This window comes from Danio rerio, chromosome 22 (genome assembly GCF_052040795.2).
Source record: "Danio rerio strain M-AB ecotype USA chromosome 22, GRCz13ab, whole genome shotgun sequence".
Lineage (NCBI taxonomy): Eukaryota > Metazoa > Chordata > Actinopteri > Cypriniformes > Danionidae > Danio > Danio rerio.
The window spans coordinates 19,155,419-19,175,960 of NC_141042.1; the positions used below are offsets into that span (position 1 = coordinate 19,155,419).

General features: G+C 37.8%; 2 long non-coding RNA genes across 9 annotated transcripts in view; one reads left to right on the forward strand and one right to left on the reverse strand.

Annotated features, from left to right (window-relative positions):
• The window catches only part of LOC147831552 (uncharacterized), a 138,616-nt gene that overhangs the window by 58,620 nt on the left and 59,454 nt on the right, over positions 1-20,542 (reverse strand). For 4 of the 8 annotated variants that reach the window (XR_015521895.1, XR_015521888.1, XR_015521889.1 and 1 more), the window contains 3 exons: positions 14,378-14,453; positions 4,498-4,594; positions 3,977-4,060 (listed from right to left, as the gene is read on the reverse strand). This is a non-coding gene — a long non-coding RNA (uncharacterized LOC147831552). Of the gene's footprint in view, positions 1-3,932; positions 4,061-4,497; positions 4,595-10,433; positions 10,898-14,104; positions 14,454-20,542 lie in introns of those variants that run through there. The other 4 variants (XR_015521892.1, XR_015521890.1, XR_015521886.1 and 1 more) reach the window with 3 other exon arrangements.
• On the forward strand, positions 4,456-9,173 carry LOC147831553 (uncharacterized). Its single transcript, XR_015521905.1, has 3 exons — positions 4,456-5,419; positions 5,665-5,976; positions 6,103-9,173. It is a non-coding gene; the product is annotated as an uncharacterized LOC147831553 (long non-coding RNA).

Here is a 20,542-nt window from a genome sequence, read left to right on the forward strand (position 1 = left end):
TGCAAATTAGGGTTGCTCTCAAATAAAAATAGGAACAAATCGCGCAGAACACGTCTCGCTCCTTATTGAGCCGGGTGTTTGATAGGCCCCGAAATGTATGCAAACTGAACAGCTTTATAAATCTGTTAGTAAAATAAAAAGACATTTCAGTTCATCAACTGTAGATCAAACTGCATTGAAGTTTGTACAGGTTTTCAAGATGCCACATGTGGCATTGCCAAGTATACTCCAATACAAGAGCAGCATCACATTTTGAAGAATGTGTTAAGGAAAGGTTATGCAGAAAACCCCTACATAGAAATGTTTGGGTGTGTTTTATGCAAACAAGTAACCTCAGGCACACTTTTTTTGAAAGGTTTAGAACAAATTTGCGCGCATACACGTGTTGTGAATTACGCTAACAGTTTTTTTTTTGTGTGTGTTGTTGTCCTGTGCATATAAAGAAGATTAATCCATGCCATTATTAGTGAATGTTTTTGAAGTAATTACAAAGCCAAACACACCAACCCAAGCCCTTATTTTTATTGCGCATTTACGATTTCACGCCACGGCCAGATATCCAAACGTGGGTAAATTAGTGGGACAGTGTGTATAATGACTTTCATAAGGGTTTGTTTAAGGTCAGGACCCTTGCGTGTGTTGACACAGCTGCCGTGGGGGGCACTGCGGAAGAAAGACACGGGGAGGTTTATGTAAAGCCGGACGGAGCTCAGGGTCAGGGCCAATCATGGCATGTCTATGTATGTGGAATAAATGCGAATTCTGGCATTTCAGCTCCTCCTCAGTAGACACACTGCATTAGTAGTAGTGTAGAGAAGGTTTTGTTTGTGTTAGGTGTGCCAGAGCACTCGATAGGGGTAGGGCAGACGTTGCTACCTGCATTTTAAAGCACCTTTGTCCAGATTCATCTCTCAACATGGCCCTCAGTGCTGTCACTGAAGCGGCGCCTGTCTCTAGCGATACAAGCGAAGGAAGTGGAGTAGATTGCGTGCTCATCAGTTCTCGAACACAACCACTAGTGACCTTTGTCCTTTACAAACTTCCTGTTGGTGCATGGATTAGAATATCTGGTCTCTGGTCTGACATGCAAAATAACCACAAAGTGGGTCATACATTGAGTGCTAATTCTAAACATTCTTAGCTAACTTTAAAAACCAGAGTTAGGTGGTTTGATTTAATTTAGATTATTTCTAGATCGTTTAGTTCACATCATTTAGTTCTTCGTATTTTGTATGTGCATCGCTTTTTTTGCTTCAACATTTATGCTTTTGACAGACACTTCTCTAAAGCGACTGCTTTTGTATTCAATGTAGATTTACTGTAAAGTGTTAAACAATACCAGGGTATATGCAGGAATCCTGAAGATAATTTCAATACCTTTTTAAAGACCTTCTCAGAATATTTTAGGACCTCATCACCACTTCAAGTTCTAATCAGTATCAAACCTTTAACTTCATAAACAGTTGTTAATAAAGAGTTGTAATTAAAGAAAAATTAATGGAGCACAACCGTGCAACAGAACTCAGATGAATTTGAAAGAAACAAAGCTTGAAATGATAAATTACGCGGTTGTTTTCAGCGACACCCTTTAAACTTGTCTTTCTCCAACCAGGAGTAAGCAAACATACATTATCCTATTTTGCCGTCTGTTTCGCTCTATGGTTTCGCTACATGTGGAGAGAATCACATCACCTTCCTGTGTTTTTCACAAATTATGTGACATCACCCAGACAGAGAAGTTTGGCTGGATGCGTCCCAGCCCGAACCAATGGCGTTGATCAAGCACGCCATAGTTAATATTAGGAGAAAAATAAATGTATTTATGCTTTTTTGGAGTCAGACTGGACAACGCTTGAACAAAATTTTAAGACCTCGTAAAAATGCAATTAAGACTTTTTGAGACCTTTAAAAGGTGTTAATTTTCCTCATAACTGATTTATCAACTTTTAATACTTTTTAAGAGCATGCAGACACCCTGAGTACAATATTTGCTAACACTTTAGATTAAGTACCACTATTGACTATTAGATTATTACCTGCTTATTATTAAGATATTGTTTATTAATACTTGTTATTCTACAAACCCAATCGTATCCAAAACCCAACTACCTTAATAATTATTGATTGGTCTTTAAAAACAAAAGTCTTAGTTAATGGTTTGTTAACAGCAGGAATTTTGCTTTGACTGCCCGCTCAACCAAATGGTGGATAATAATAGTAAATAATGGCTGTTAACGTCATTTAAAAAATGACTGTTATAAATATTGGTTTAGACACAAAGCATTTTTGGTTTACAAAAAAAAACAAAAAAAACAAACAAACAAACATAATCCTGTTGCACTACTACTATTGATTTTGGTTTTATTGTAAAAAAAAAAAAAAAAGAAAAAGAAAAGAAAAGAAAGCATGTTAAATGAGAATCTGAAATATTTTATGGCATACTTCAAAATATAAGGATGATTAATTATTCAAAAATGTTTTATTTTCATAATGTTTTTAAAATGAATTGGTCTTCAGTAATGATGAGAAGTTCGGATCATTTTACTGACTCGGATCTTTGAGTCTCGTTCATCAAGATGAACAAATCTTTTTTCGAGTCATTTCGTTCATTTGGTTCAATTTGCCAAAATATTATTAAAATGTTACGAATTGCTTCCAAACACATCTACAACTAGGCATTTTTGTTTCTTTGCTCAGCTCACCTCTTCATGTCTTCAAATGTCAGGGGTTCATTCACGTTACACTGACAGTCACATATAATCTTAATCAATGCACACAGTCTGAGCCGATAGGAGCCATGATCGTTCGTTCATCACGTGACAGAATGACTCAAACCCGTGGACTCGAGAGATGAACGGTTCAATTCTTTTTCCGGCTCTAAACGCATATGATTGGCCCGTGAGGAACGAGTGACTCAGACCCGATAGAGGACTCGAGAGATGAACGAATCAAAACTTTTTCCGGCTCCAAACTCATATGATTGGCTCGTGATGAACGAGTGACTCAGACTTGTTAGAGGACTGGAGAGGTGAGCGGATCAATTGTTTTTCCGGCTCTAAACGCATATTATTGGCTTCTGCCAATGTGATTAAGACTTGAAATTAACCATACTAAGTAACCTTCACAAATGTGCGCACGCGCAGATGAACGAATCACTCCCTGAGAGGACTCGTAGCTCCCGAGTCATATTAAAGATTCGTTCAAAAAGAACGAATCGTTCATGAATGACCCATCACTAGTCTTAAGTGCATCGCACACTGAATGCGCACAGTTTGGAAGAATTGGTCGCCAGACGTGCACATTCGCATGATATTAAAAATGAAACTATTCAGATGGCGCGCTGTGGCGCAGCACAAAATATAAACAGTGTCCTGAGTCGTGACCGATGTGTGCACCGTGATAGAAACCTATGTTTAGAATTCTGAAATGCATGGCGCTGCGTGGCGCAGCGATGCGTGTTGCAAAGTGGTGCCTCTGGTGTGTGACCCCCTTAACACTTCATATTTTCAGATTTTACTTTTACCATAAATCGACATATCAGCCATTTGGTAGAGGTTGATATTTTAAAAAATTATGGGATGTTTTGAAAAAAATGCATTGAGTGTGTTAACTAGCGACATTAGGAGTTAAGAAATCTAATCCAATCCAATTTTTTTGTTGGTGGGGTAGTTAAAAGGTTAAAATAAAACGTGACCCAATACACATTTATAAAGCACATTTAAAAACAACCAAAGTTGTGCTACACTTAAGAATATAAGAGAAAAAATAAGCAAAAAAAAAAAAGAATTAAAAAGGCAGAAAGCAACGAAGACTATGAGATTTAGTAAATAAAAACAATAACAAGTAATCAAGTAATACTAAAAGTGAGATGCATAACTAGATATAGCAGACCTAAAGACAGATAAATGGGAAGTGTCTAACATGAAGCAGTAGACCGTTCCTAGTTTAGGATAAGCAACTGCAAAAGCACAATTACCTTTTTTTATAGCAAGATCCAGGCACGGTGAGCCAACTGAGATCACTGGGAATCAATGTTCGAGAAGGGGTGAAAGAATACAATCTGTAAGGTACAAATAATACAAAATTTTAACCAGTTCTTCTATATTTGATAGACAGAATATGTGTTATTGATTAAACTGACAAATGATCTTCTCTGGAAACTGAACCCATGACCTTGGTGTTGCTATTGCATAAATGAGCTTAAAGCAAGTGGAAAAAGCTGCATATCTATGTCCTAAATCTACCAATCTTAAATAGCAGTTGGATTTCACTGAGCAGTTATCCAAAATGCTAATCGCAGGTAGCGATTCAGACTCCATCATCTTCATCTGAACAGCAGGCTGTCCAGCAATCTGTTCAGATACATCAAAAATCAAGGCGACATGCTGTAATTATCTTTAACTTTAAACTCTGGGATGCTTGACTGCTCATTCGTCTTCTCCGTTTCACCCATAGCCATGGATTAGCATCCAGATGTCACAACGCGATGGGGCTCACCTATGTGAAATGGACCATGAAGACGCAAGCTGATATGTCCTGTATCTACTGATCACTTTGGCTCGATTGACATTTCAGTCCCTTTGTCTGTGACTACCTGCAATGAAACGGATGGAAAGTGTCTGGATTTGGCAGTGATGACATTTGGAAGAATGGAGCTGGCTTTGCATCAGGTGACTGGGAATATTCAATCATTTTTACGGCACCGCACTTTCGCTGCTGTTCACAGCAACTAAAGCGAAATAAAAATGTCAAGATGTTTATGCTTTCAAAAACTGTTGGAGAAAATTCGATTGATAAAGATTAAGTGTATTTATTGTTAGGTTATTTCATTTATAAAAATATGTAAGATGTTTTGAAATTTCAATATGAGCCAGTATCGTCGCAAGCTTAACTGGCGCTCTAGGCAAACTACGATTGTGCTGCCTTCACGGTGTTCATGTTGCCCTTTCGCTGACGTAAGTGAGGAGCCCATGCCTAAATACGCCACTGATATGAGCAGTCTGGGAATTGAGTTTGAGACCATTGGTTTAGAACAAATCAACAAAAATCAAATCAAGTTCCACTTTCATCACAATTGTGTCAAAATGTAGTGTTTATTAAGCTTTGTATGTCTTAGGGTGAACAATAACTGTTTGTTCTGGTAATCAAAATCTAACCATTTGCTTCTGCTCTTCATAGGCAGTGCATTTCTAATTATGTCAGTTTGTTGGCTCTGGCAAATTATGCTAAGCCATGCCCCTCCAACCATTAGTTTGCTGCAAGTGGTTGATGAGGGGATGCTTAGACCCAATCGCAATTCTACTTCTTAGACCAGGGGTGTCCAAACTCAGTCCTGTTGTCCTTCTCAGAGTTTAGCTCCAACTTGCTTCAAGCCACCTGCCAAGAAGTTTCGGTCATACTTTACAAAAAGGTTCATTAGGTAATGTTGATTAATGCATTTACTAACATGAACAAACAATGAACAATACATCTACTACTGTATTTGTTCATGTTAGTTAACGTTAGTTAATGAAAAAACAGTAGTTCTTTGTTAGTTCATGTTAACTTATGGTGCATTAACTAATGTTAACAAGCATAGACTCGGATGTTATTAATGCATTAGTAAATGTTCATATATGATTAATAAATGCTGTAGATGTGTTGTTCATGATTAGTTCATGTTAGTAAATGCATAAACTAATGAACCTTATTGTAAAGTGTTACTGAAGTTTCTAGTATGTCTAGTGAAAGCTTAATTACCTGGTTCAGGTGTGTTTGATTAGGGTTGGAACAAAACCTGGAACTAAGCGCCTCATTTTACGCATTCTACTGAAAGGAGAAGGAGAATTTTAAGTTTTAAAAACATCCATTTCCCACGAACATTTGAGCGCTGTTGAGCACCTTCTTAAACAGTACTGATTTGCCCTTGTGTTCAAATGCTCAACTGAAATGACTGTGATTGGCCGTGAAGGTCATCAGTTCACAAAACTCACCGCTGTTTACTGAGTGTAACCACAGATACAGGGACACTGGAGCGTTTCAAAGCCACATTGATCAGCTGGTTTGTCTATAAGCTGACATACATGCGATCCGCTGATGAATAGCAGCTTTAAAATGCTCTAGTGTCCCTGTATCTGTGGCTATACTCAGTAAATAGCGATGAGTTTAGTGAACTGATGGCCAATCACAGTAATTCTGTTGAGTACATGAACACAACGGCATAATGATGTTAATGTGTTACGGTCATGATCTTCATCTTCAGAAAAAGATACATTTTGCTAATGTTATAGTCCCATAATAACCACTGCAAATTATTGTGATTATTACACAACATATTTTAAATTCTGGTTATGTTACCAAATGAAATTTCTGGTGGCTTTTACTGCACGTCTGGAATATTGTTAATGTTGTTTTCTTGTCGTTATGTCCATGAATATGAGTACTCCAAATACATTATAAAAAATATCCGGTTCCACACAATCGATTTGTGTTGGAACGACATGAAGGAATTAAGTTAACAAATTAGTTTGAATAAATTTAAGTGGATTAAACAGACAACATTTAAGCTGTCCCAAAAGACTCAAGAATTGTGTTGTTTTAGTTCCGTCTAAATAAACAGCTCGAACAAACAACAAACAGTGTACAAAGTATAGTTTTGTGCATTTTGCAACAACCAGAGGCTCATACGCATCACATTGGCTTTTTTGACACAAGTACTGTAAATAGCAGTGTGCTGCGTCTTTTATGCTACTAGCCAACCACTTCATCAACGGTCTTCATGCTGGAGCGCATGACATCAAAAACACAAGATTTTCAGTTTATTCAAAAGGAAGATCAACATCAATGCTCAACTTCCATATGAATTAATTGAAAACCGTGCATCCGCAGAGCTCGCAACCTGTGCTGGTGATGAAATGATAGTGGTGGTGTCCCATTTTTAGTGCAATATTTCTATTCCTAGCCAAGGAGAAGGCTTAGAGGAAAGGGTATGTGGAGGGGTATACAATAGAATTTTGTAGGGATTGAAGGGATTGGGCCTTAGAAGCACAGGGATAAAAAAAATAAACCCCCACCTCAGTATTCACTTTTATTTGGAAATATGTCATCATACTGAAGTAAAAGTGTTCAGCAACTTCTAGTTCAAGACGACTTTGATTACACTTTGAATTATTCACAAAGCTGCAACGGAAAAAGTATTTCACAGAATGATGCTAAAGTGAAATAAATTTGCTAAAAGCAAAAACATTCTGATCCAAAATGGCTATCCATGCCCTATCTTTTACTCTTCCTTAAAAACATCATTCTACCACAGTATTCTGCTGATGTATTATATTGATACAGTGACACTCAAATCCCTGCTGCCTCTTTCAATGCCAGCTGAACTTTCTTTGAACCTCTACCCTCTTAAGGAAAAAGCAATATCATGTTTATCTGTGTAATCTCGATGTTCACACTTTGTGTATGTGTGAGTACAAGACACTCTCTGCGTTTTCACCTTTAGTTGAATGTACTCTGTGTCCTTGCTGAGAGATACGGTGTCATTGATTGTGTAGATTGAAGGTTAAAATTATAAATTCAATTTTAATTGCACAAAAACTCAACAATGGATATATACTCTGATTAACTCTATTTAAAGTGGTTAAAAACGTTTTTCAAAATTGTCCTAAGACAAGAATGGGTAGTTTCAGGACAACTTTGTTTAAAGGTTTTGATCCAATTTATATGTTGACTATATGTAAATGCATTGTATATGAATATATTCTATACAGTAAGTAACGATGTTTGCTAAACTAAATGCATCAAACATTTTAAAATACCAGTCAGGAAGGTCACCATGAAATGTTTCTTTCTTTTTTTTTTTTCTTTCTTTCTTTCTTTTTAAAGCATAAGATATAAATGGCAATTAAAAAAAAAAATCTGTCCTTGTGATCTTTAATCAAAAATAACTTCCCTCTCAGCAACATCTCTGATGATGCATTTACTGCTGCTGTAGTGAATCAATCTGTCCCTTAACCAATAGTAAAGCACTATTTTCCAATAATCAATTTTTTTTAATAAACTAAATCAAGTCCGGCCTTACTTTTTTATTTGAGAAACCATGTTTCACTCTGACATGTCACAGGAAAGAAAAAAATGCTTGTTTATAATTTCTGTTCAAGTTATTTTTAAATCTCCACGAATGAGGACTGTCAAGTTTTAAAAAGCATTAAAAAAATCTTCCTTTGGATTTCACAATATAAAGAAAGCCTATTTTGTTGCTTTTGTTGGTTCAAAAGACCCATCCCTCACTGAAAAAGGTCCAAAATTTGTCCCATACATGAGCTCATTTGTCCTATTTTGACTGCTATGCCATCATAAATTAATCAAAATACTCCATCTAAAAAGGATGTAAGACCAATCGGAATCCTCTTTGTGACTTCAGCTAATCAGTTTTGCACAATGCAAACAATTATTTTTCATAAGTTCAACATCCAGCTGTGCAAAAAAAAAAAACAATAAAAAACATACAATCTGATGTAAGTGAAGTTAAAATAGACTACAGTTTATAATTTAAAACTTTAATAGATTCCTATTTTTTCTAATGAGATATGATGTCAATTGTATTTAAAAAATGTGTTTTATATTTCTTTATTCGGGGTTTCTGCAGGTTTCAACAAGTCAAGTTTAAGACTTTTTAAGACCATTTAAAGACTGTTTTAAATGAAATTTTAGACTTATACAGGGCTTTTACTAATGGCCTGGTTGTTGTTGCTTTTTAATGTTATTTGATACAAGTTATTTCTTAGCCAAATATTTTCATTTGTCAAAACAAGAAAACTAGTTGCATATACTTTTTTTTCAACATATGTCTTTTTTTTTTTAATGACAAGTTTAATATTGTTAAAAGTATATTCATTATAGACACAATTACAAAATTACATATATTTGATGGCTTTTTGTTTAAATGGATTGAGTATAACTCCTTTAAATGCTTTCTGTTTTCAAACCTTGCCTATTCCATGTCCATTTATAATTATGTTGGTTCCCCTTCTGTACATATTTTTGTATTTTTGTATAACTGGAGGATCATGTTATTATCATGAGAAATTGTGTAATTGTTTTTAGGTTTCTTTCTTTGATTAGAGAATTCAATTTGGTAATTTTTTCTATCAAAAATGACTTTTGTCAATTGTATCTCTTTGCAATAAAAAGTTAAACATATATACAGTTGAAGTCAGAATTATTAAACTCTATTTTGATTTTTTTTCTTTTTTTTAATTTTTCCCAAATGATGTTTAATAGAGCAAAATAAATAAATAAATAAATAAATAAATAAATAAATAAAAATCACAGTATGTCAGATAATATTATTTCTTCTGGAGAAAGACTTATTTGTTTTATTTTGGCTAGAATAAAATAAGTTTTTTTTTTTAAAAACCATTTTAGGGTCAAAATTATAAGCTCATTTAAGCTATGTTTTTTCGATAGTCTATAGAACAAACCATACAAGGACAGAGGAAAATTAAGACCTGTTTAAAATGTTTTAAGTCCAACAACACAACATATCAGTGAATTTAAGTCTTTTTAAGGCCTAACACAGTGGTTCTCAAATTTTTTTCATCAAGTACCACCTCAGAAAAAAATAGTCTCTCCAAGTACCACCAAAAAGAGCAGTATTGAAATACAGTAGTATAGTAGGCCCAGTAAAGCAGCTAAAACTCTGCACAGTTAAAAAATGTGGCAAATTACCTCAGAAATATAAGCTATATGTCATATATGGCATATTATATACATAATTTTTGATAAATTTTGAAATATATGTAGCATGTACATGACATATTTCATTCCTCCGCGTACCACTAGAAGGAAGCCCGCGTACCACTAGTGGTACACGTACCACAGTTTGAGAACCACTGGCCTAACATTTTGCGACCCCACAGAGACACCCTGTTTATTCTAAATGTTTCGGAAATATTTTTAGTACATCAAAATGTGAGGTTATCACCAACAAGCTAATCCAGCTAAACATATTGCTTAAAGTATCATTAAAAAGAAGGGTAACGCTTTATTTTAATGGTCCATTTGAATATTAAACTGTCTGCTAAATATCTGTTGATCAAGACTTTTAACCAACTATAAGAAAATTAGCAAGTACATGTCAACTTAAATATCTCATAAATTAAATACAAAATGAAGCGAATATCCCCCAAAAAAGTAAGGTTATTTTATTAATTAATTTTTTTGTGAAAAAGAAAAAAAGGACCACACTTTCACCAGGCTGGCTATGGGCCTGTTTTGAATGACACTTTTGAATAAAATCATGACAGAAATTGTGCGAACTATCCCTTTTAATGTCTAAAGAGTCTCAATTGTGTAATTATCTCCCACCGAGACGTTATTTTATGCACATACTGTGTGCTGCATTCATGTAATTGTCATCTGAAGAAGGATTTTAGGGATTTTTCTCTGTTTACCTCGAGCCGTCTTAGTGTAGCGTTCCTTTGTGGTTGGACCTTGAAAGGGAATATAAATGGTCTTTTTTGAGGATTAGGAGACAGGGATTTGTTTAGAGCAGCGTGAGATAGATGGCAGTGCTGTGTTCCGTTTTGCCTGTGCTCGTCGCCGTGAGGTGATGCTTCCCCTCATGACGCACTAGTTTGCGCGCTGACGTGGTCTCTGAGATTACAGTCACTGAGGTAAATGGAGGAAAGAACACCAGGCGCTGTCAACAACAGCGCGCGCGTGGGCGTGGAAGGCGCGTTCACACACACATAAAACACACACAGCGTCGTTTACGAACGGTGCAATATATAACAATAAATCCATCATAACTTTTCCTTTCTATCCACCTTCCAGCTGAAAGTGACTCACCGGGAGAGATGTGTAAATGTCAAGAGAATTAGCCGTCGCTGCTTTATTTACCGGCACCCACGGACGAACAGCTGACAGGGACTGCGATAGGACAGGTTCAAGAAATTCACTTCACCCCCACAGAAAATACAAACCTCTCCATTCCTCATCCTGCAGAACAAACGAGTTCGTGTGCTTATCATTGTGAATGCACCATGCCTGGAAGGTCACGATGTGCTGCAACTGAACGGACATCCTTCACAGCATGTGTGCGATTTATTATCGCTTAGATGTCACGATGACACATCAAAACATCAGCACTTTTAATAATAGCAACAATGCGCAAAACTTGTTGCAAAGTTGTTTATTTCTAGTAATATTTGGATTCATTTATAATTATATTGTGATACAAACAATATTGTTCGGTGCAGAATTCATAAATATAGCTGCAGCATAAAAATAAATAAATAAATAAAATAAATCCACTGCCATTTTAGTGTAGCTTTGCTTCTGAACTATTGATTTGTTTATGTTTTACTGGAAAGCAAAATTATTAATCAATTAATTTTAGTGTGTTCATGTGTGATCGAGTGCACAATTTTTATCTCTTCAGTATGTTTACTGTTCCCAAAAAACAAGCCTGACAGGATTCTTTTTTTTTCATGATTAAAACCCATCCGTGTGCAAGCATGTGATGTGGAGGCGGAGGGGGCGTCTAGGGAAGATGATCAGGGGGTTGTGCAGAGTGTGAGTTCGGATCAGACGCAGCTTTTTGCAGTCTGATATTCAAACCCTTTGTCCTAATGTAGCTCTGTGAAAATTGACTCAGACTGAGGGCTGTGTAGGCAACTTCCTGGCTTGAACTCCACTCAATACGCCCACAAAGCCAGCCGGCTCTTTTTAGATACTCAACATTAGGTCTGGCCAAGACTCATCGCAGTGTGTGGACTGGAGGAGACGGAGGTAGGCTGGAAGTGTTTGCGAATAACTTTTGTGGCCCCGACTGAGTGTTTCGCAGACCTACCAGCGTAGTGCAAGACGCTGCGAAGAGCTGAAGTACAAGTAGATCAAATGCCATTGACTCAAACATGACGCAACAGTGCAAACTATTCTTTAGGGAATATAATCTGTTAATTACCGTCATTTACTCATCCTCATGTTCTACAAATCAAAAATGTCTCAGTGTTTTTGTTCAAATAATGACTCGCATTATGGTCCAGTGCTGTTTTAGATACCACAGATTTTAATTAGGGCCCAGTGCTGTTTTGGACCCTAATGACCATTGACTTGCATTATGATCCAGTGCTGTTTTGGATTGCATTGACCATTGACTTGCATTAGTGTTCAGTGCTGTTTCGGACCTCACTGACATGCATTAGTAAGTGCTGTTTTGGTCCCCATTGACCATTGATTTGCATTAGGGTCCAGTGCCGTTTTGGTCCCTATTGACTTTCTTTAGGATCCAGTGCTGTTTTGGACCCCATTGACTTGCATTAGGGTCCAGTGCCGTTTTGGACCCCATTGACTTTCTTTAGAACCCAGTGCTGTTTTGGACCCCATTGACGTGCATTAGGGTCCAGTGCCGTTTTGGACCCCATTGACTTGCATTAGGGTCAAGTGCTGTTTTGGATCCCATTGACAATTGACTTGCTTTTGGGTATAGTGTTGTTTTGGACCCCATTGACAATTGACTTGCTTTTAGGGTCTACTGTTGTTTTGGACCTCACTGACTTCCATTAGAGTCCAGTGTTGTTTTGGACTTCATTGACAATTGATATTTTATTAGGGTCCAATGCGGTTTTGGTCCCCATTGACTATTGACTTGCATTAGGGTCCAGTGTTGTTTTGGTTTCCCATTGACTTCCTTTAGGGTCCAGTGCTGTTTTGGACCCAATTGACAGTTGACTTGCATTTAGGGTCTACTGTTGTTTGGGTCCTCAATGACTTGCATTAGAGTCCAGTGTTGTTTTGGACCTCATTGACCATTGTTTTTTATTTTTATTTTTATGAGGGTCCAGTGCAGTGTTGTTCACAATTGACTTGCATAAGGGCCCAGTATAGTGTTGGTCCCCATTGACTTGTAAAAGGATCCAGTGTTGTTTTGGTGCCATTGAATTCCTTTAGGGTCCAGTGCTGTTTTGGACCCCATTGACTTTCATTAGGGGCCACTGTTGTTTTGGACCTCAAGGACTTGCATTAGAGTCCAGTGTTGTTTTGGACCTCATTGACCATAGATTTTTTTATCAGGGTCCAGTGTGGTTTTTGTCCCCATTGACTACTGACTTGCATTAGGGTTCAGTGTTGTTTTGGTTCCCAGCAACTTTTGACTTGCATTAGGGTCCAGTGCCATTTTGGTCCCCATTAACTTGTACTTTTGAACTTTTTAACTTTCAGTGGTTTTCGATGTTTTCTTTTGTTTCTTGAATCCCATTAATTGTTTGAAAATGAACTTACTTTCCTTTTACATGTTAAAAGAGTTGAAAGATCCATGTAAAATGTCTTGTGTTCCACCGAATCTAGTCATACAGGTTTGGGATAGCATTTTTTGGGTGACAGCTCTCAATATCATGTTGGCGTTGTAAACAGATTGTAAAGAATCACTAAGCCCATCAGAATTTGTTGTTGCATTTAAAAGGACAATGTGTTCCAGTGATTACTTCATTCACAATTGTTCAGTTAAAGAATTGCTTAATAACTGGTAGTTTTTTGTGTGCTAATGAGTGGTTATGACATCAGGGAGGTAGGTGGTGTTTACTTTTGGTGTGTTAGATGGAGATGTCACAATGTTCCCAGTCTTCTGCATTGGCTCACTGATGGGCAAGGCTACATGTTGTGTATTTGACTCATTGTGCAAATGCACTGATTGTTTTGTGCTTCTAAATTTAACAGCTCAGACGGCCAGGATATTAAAGAGCCAACTCCACACTGCTGATGAAGCACAGCACTTTCTCAAAGACAAGATGATGCCCACTTCTATATCAAAAAGAGCATCTCAGTCCTTTAATCAAGAGGACTCCTGATAGTCCTTGTTTTGAGGGGTTCCAAAGAAAAAACTCGCTGAATTAAGGTGTTTTTTAATGGAATAGATGCACTTGGACATGCTCATGAATAGAGGAGCTCAAACAGTCATGTTAGTATAAATTACTAATGGGAAATCTACACAAACATGAGGCTTTTAACATAATTGATATTGATATTTGGGTGTATAATGTGCAGTATAATAGAATACAAATGTAAAAAATGAACTGTGTGGACTTTTAAAAGAGCAAGAGCTAAATGATCTAGTCAATATGATAGAAGGAATGGGAAAATTTCAGTGGAAAAAATGGAGAGTGAAAAGCTCAGATTCATGGCACATTTTGTTTTGTGTTTGTGTTTTGAGGCTACATGACTAAGCTTTAAGCTTAAATCACATTCAGTAGTAACGTCTATGATGTACCGTCTCCACGGACTCTCTTTTTGGCACAGGTTTCATGTTTGTGCGGGCTGTAGTTTTTAGTCTGGTTATGAAAGCCAGTGAAGACAAAGACATGCTTTGAGCCAAGCCATTTGGAAATTACCCCTCTACCTTCATCCGCTGGCCTAAAATCCTCTCCAGAACATAGTCAACCCCCACACAGAAAGATCCATGACTGCAGATGCTTCTGTGAAAAGAGCGAGAATCACAACAAAAGTGGAACATAAACCTCTATATATGTGGATATATTTATATTATATATATAATAATGTTTTTAACATTGCAAATGAAACAAAATACAAACGTATATATTATGTATTCACTTTAGAAAGACAGACAGACCGACAGACTAATTTTGGCTATTCAAATGTAAAATTAATATAAACGCAAGACAAAAACTATTTAAATTCAAAATATAATTGTTTATTAGATTTTTTGTTTAACTTGTAACATAGATTTCTTCATGTAAACAAAAAACCCACAATAAACCATCAAGATCCTGGCATGACATCCATATTTACAAAAATTAAAACACAGGCATGTTAATGCCATATGAATTTCAAAACAATCAATGCCAATAAAGAAAAAAATTATTTCCAAGTTGGATTCTAAGTGGACTGCAAAAAAAAAAATGCCAACATACAGGCATTGCAAATATGGAAATTGAATAATAATAATAATAATAATAATAACAATAATAAAGAATTAAACACAAACAATTGTACGCATTGAAAAGTTGTATTGATGTGAGTTGATGTGAGAACATTAATCATAAAGTAGAAACCATTTTGTTTAGTCCTCCTTTACATTCATCCAGTTGCTAAGACAGTCCAGTTTGTTGACATTATCGGGGGACAATGTGGACCTTTTCTTTTGAATGATGTGAGCTGAGAGTGCAATGCAATCTCACGGCAATTTGTAACTTTTTGATTTAGTGGCTTCAGACAACAACATTTAGGAAGGTTTTTTGCTAAGAAATGTACGCACGCACGCCCGCACACACACAGACACACAGACCAGGGGCATGCACGGGGGGTGGCCTCGTGGCTAGAGCCACTTCCCCTCTGCCCTCATTGGCTGAGGTGCCCCTCTCAGGACGCACTTGCTCTTCACTTTGCGATCGCGTTGAGCACCTGCATGATCACGTTCAACACATTTGATCAAACTAAGCGTTCAAAAGTATGGTTGTAATTCACAAGGATTCTGACACAACAACGCGTAGCAGACGCTTTCGTTGCATTTAAGTAGGAAACACGTCAAACATAATGAAACATGCAGGGCTCATGCAGAAAGGCATTGGAATGCCCTGTCTTTGACAGCTCGCGACTTCATCTTACACTTTCTGATTACATTTACATTGACACCAATACTCTGCTTTTAATATGATTAAGATAATACTCTTATTAAGAGTCATCATGTAAGCAGTGATTTTTGATGATCTTAAAGGACCACCAAGTCACGAAATGTGGAGGTTTTTCTTTCCGTTCGCCATGCGGTAGCAAATTCCATTAAAACAGAAGTCGAAAGCTAAAAATGACACAACTGAAATTGCAGGAAACTCTGGAGAGCCTGGTGATGTGACATTAATTGTTTTATACTGAAACTTGCCTTCAAAAAGTATTCCTTGGTCTTATCCATATTTCTTTGCATGTTAAACACACGTCCACCACAACAGGAAGTAAAAAAAACCTGCAACTGCGTTAATTGCATTGTTCAGTTTTTTAACGCGTTAATTATAAAAAAAAAAATAGCATGCGTTAACACATTAATTTTGACAGCACTAATAGATAAATAAACACAAAGATAGATACAGTAGACAAACGGATGGATGGATGGATAGATACAAAAATAGACAGACAGACAGACAGACAGACAGACAGACAGACAGATAGATAGATAGATAGATAGATAGATAGATAGATAGATAGATAGATAGATAGATAGATAGATAGATAGATAGATAGATAGATAGATAGATAGATAGATAGATGGATGGATGGAAAGACAGACAGACAGACGGGCGTATGGATAGACAGACAGATAGATAGACACAAAGATGGATGGATAGATGTTCAGATGGGTAATGAATCATTGCTTAGAACATATCAGATGCAGTGGGATGTTTTATAAAAAGCAACACAATGTTCCGACGGTGGAGCTTAAATTAAACTGCCGAACAAAAGCATGAATAAGCGCGATCGCACACAGTGTTTCAGAGAGGGATCCCCTTTCTTCTCTCTCATGCCGGCTGCTTCACCGTCGTTGCTAGGCGACGGCACTCGCGGCCCTCCGTGAGCTCGAGGTGCTTGACACCGATGCGAGGGCCCGTCTGGCTCCTCAGCTGTCATTTGAAATGTAAAGCAAATGAAAATAGACACACAGACATTCTCAATTAGCACAGCAAGGACGGCCGAAGACATCTTGTGTTCTTTTTCCTTCTTTTTTTTGTCCTGTCCTGTTTTTGAAATGGCATTAGTCATGAAAGGGTTGTTGTTGTTTTTTCCTAAAAGGTGATGAAAGCGCCGCTTGCTTCAGGGAATACAAAAGGGCTTTTTATTTGGGTTTATTTGATAATGTAATGAGACGTGTCATGCTTTTATGTGTCATTCTCTCGACACCTACGTCATTACAAAGGCTTTTGCAACATTTGTGCAGCATAGTCTAGTCTGAGAGACCGTAAATCACCAATCTATCTATCTATCTATCTATCTATCTATCTATCTATCTATCTATCTATCTATCTATCTATCTATCTATCTATATATATATATATATATATATATATATATATATATAATAGTTTGTTCATTAATTTTCTTTCAGCTTTGTCCCTTATTTATCAGGGGTCACCACAGTGGAATGAACCACCAACTATTCCAGCAAATGTTCATACACTACAGCCAATTTAGTTAATCCAATTCACTTATAGCACATCTCAGGACTGTGGGGGAAACCAGAGCAACCGGAGAAAACCCACACCAACACGGAGAGAACATTTATAAGGGGTTGCCACAATGTAATGAACCACCAACTATTCCAACATATGTTTTACGCAACGGGTGCCCTTCCAGCCGCAACCCAGTACCGGGAAACGCTCATACACTCTCACATTAACACGCACTCATCTACTACAGACAATTTTCTTCATCCAAAAGACCTTCTTACTGTGAGGCAACAGTGCTAACCACTGAGCCACCATGACGGCCACTGCTACAATATCCTAATGTGTATTCCAAAGGTCTGACATTTTTGGGTTAATCAACCCTTTAAGTAATTTAATGTTTTTTTTTGTAATGCAAGTTTGAAAGACTCTAGATAATTCTAAATCACAGGTCTCAAACTGGATTCCTGAAGGGCCGCAGCTCTGCACAGTTTTGCTCCAATCCTAAACAAACACACCTGATCCGACTAATTAAGGTGTTGAAGACAACTATAGACTATTAAGCAGGTGCGAGTTGGAGCTGGTTGGTGCCAAACTATGCAGAGCTGCGGCCCTTCAGGAATTAAGTTTGAGACTAAAAGTAAACGTTTGCAACTACCATACAAATCTCTTCAGAAACCTCAGATTTGGTAATTAAACTCGACTCAAGAATATAGTTAATAAAATGTAGCCCTTGTGAAAACCCTCCCATTTGCTAACTAGGTTTGGTCGCCACTACATAATAAAATGCCTACAGCACATAATCTCAGTTGCATGTATTTCTTGTAAACGGAAGTATTGACATGTGCTACTATCATAGGGTTTGATGGGGCCCACACAGTGACAGTAAAAACACAAAAGATGTATACATACAGATAGGCGTGATATCTTAAATGCAGAGTTGAAACCTCTCTCACGCACACACACTCTATAGGAAGGTATAGTAAAACACACAAGCCTTCACTAAACCCTCTTCAAACAAACCTGCCACTCTTGAAAGACCATATTTTATGAGGTCAAGGTCAGAGCCCCAAAAGACATGTCACTTCCCCTTCCCAGACGCAGATGCAGGGAGGGATCAGGCGCAGAGCTGGTTTCAATCACCAGGGACGGCAGGGAGTTGACTTCCTCTGAAGTTTAAACGTAAAGGTGATTTAGGCCAAACAACTAAACAAGGGAAGTTGCACATTCTTCCCTCAGTGCTAATAGCTCTTCAGAGAATCCAATCTCCCCTTTTGGCCTCCTACTTCCTTGCTAATTTCTTACATACGTTTACTTTGCAATAATCGTTAGTACTTGTTGTTGTTTTGTGCTGATGAAGTCTTTCTTGTTTTAGGGAGCACCACAAATTACTTGAACGTTGAAAAGGACTAGTGGCACCAAAACTAGACAGAATGATAAAATTGCAAGATTCTTCTCAGATTGCCTATGCAAGACTCTTTTTTTTTTTCAAAGTTGGGTCATTTGCGAGTGTTTGCCAGACTGTTGCTATGTGGTTACTAGGGTGTTGGCTAGATGGCTGTTTATTGTCTGAAGGCAAAATGGTTTCTTTGTAAGTCATTCATTCATTCATTAATTTTCTTTTCAGCTTAGTCCCTTTATTAATCTGGGGTCGGCACAGCCTAATCAACCGCCAACTTATCCAGCATATGTTTTACACAGCGGATGCCCTTCTAGTTGCAACCCATCTCTGGAAAACATCCATACACACTCATTCACTACGGACAATTTAGCCTACCCAATTCGCCTGTACCGCATGTCTTTGTACTGTGGGGGAATCCGGAGCACCCGGAGGAAACCCACGTGATCGCAAACTTCACACATAAAGGGCAACTAACTCAGCCAAGGCTAGAACCAGCTAGCTTCTTGTTGTGAGGCGACGGCACTTCCTACTGCGCCAACACGTCACCCTTTTGTAAGTCTACACAACATAAGGCTTTCGGTGTAAGTGTATCAACACAGGCTCATTGTGGATACGTACTTCTGTCTACATTTCTATGTAGCCCGGGGTATGTCTGACTACATTTTGTCTTTAAAATGGACACTATGGGGTGGTACGACACCACTGACGGCTTCTGTTCATTTTAGTGGTACCAGCTAGTTGCTTGTCTCCATACAGATGCAGTGGTGTAACGCAAGATGGGTGCCACAACCCCCAGAAATGAATACCGGGGGGGGTTGACTTGTGTGTAGTGATGACTGTGGGGGGCCTGGGGGTCTCGATGAAGACAAAGAAGGGGGTCTTAAGATCACGCAAACTGAAAAGATGGGGGGAGCTGGGATTTATCACGCAGGGTCCCCCATCCTCAGTATGCCACTGTACAGACGAATTTCCGGTGTTCGCCCAGTGACTTGCTGCGTACATAAGCAGTCTGGGGATGTTGACCACGACGACAGGGTTGGAGTTCCAGAAACCAGGTAAAACAAAAGCAAAAAATAATTAAATAAACATCAGGCTGTAAGCATAATGAAATCACTCAACCACTATGGATTTTCTTTTTCTAGATTGCTTATAAAAACACTATCAGTTGATATTAGGCAAGGTAGTGAGTGGGTCGGCTGAAGTGCATATCGCACCCTCAGGTGGATTTACACGAGAAGAAGCAGCATACACAGCGGCCTCTAGCGGATTCTTAAAAACAGAAACTGTGAGCAGACATACCTAATGTTACGTATTTTGCTGTCCCTAGAATGTAGACCTGGGTACATATGCACAATGAGCCTGGGTTAAAGTGCAAAGTACTTGTTTTGCGTTTTCCCCTAAATGACAATAATAGTTTCCTCAATATGGTAATTTTGTCCTGAAAAGCAATAGGACACCTATCATCAACACAGTATACACTATCTGAGCTATTATCTTGTACCATAAATACAGGCTTGTGCACCTGGTTGTTATGGGAACTCATCCCATTGACATCACTTTTAAGTGTGTCATTTAACAACATGATTTCACCATTAGTCAGTCTGTCATTAGACAGGTTTCCATCCTAATTTATTCGTTCATTTTCCTTTGGCTTAGTCTCTATTTCAGAGGTCGCACAGCAAAATGAACCACCAATTATTCCAGCATATGATTTACGCAGCGGATGCCCTTCCAGCAGCAACCCAGTATTGAGAAACACCCATACACATTCACACAAATACGCTACAGACAATTCAGTTTAGTTTATTCAATTTACCTCTAGTGAAGTTCTTTGGACTGTGGAGAAAACCGGACCACCCAGAGGAAACCCACGCGAACACATGGAGAACATGCAAACTCCACACTGAAAAGTTTCTATCCTAATGTGAAGCGAAAAAAGCCCAAATGCAAATTTGGTGGGTTTCCATCAAGTTGTTAGAGTGGCTGATTGTAG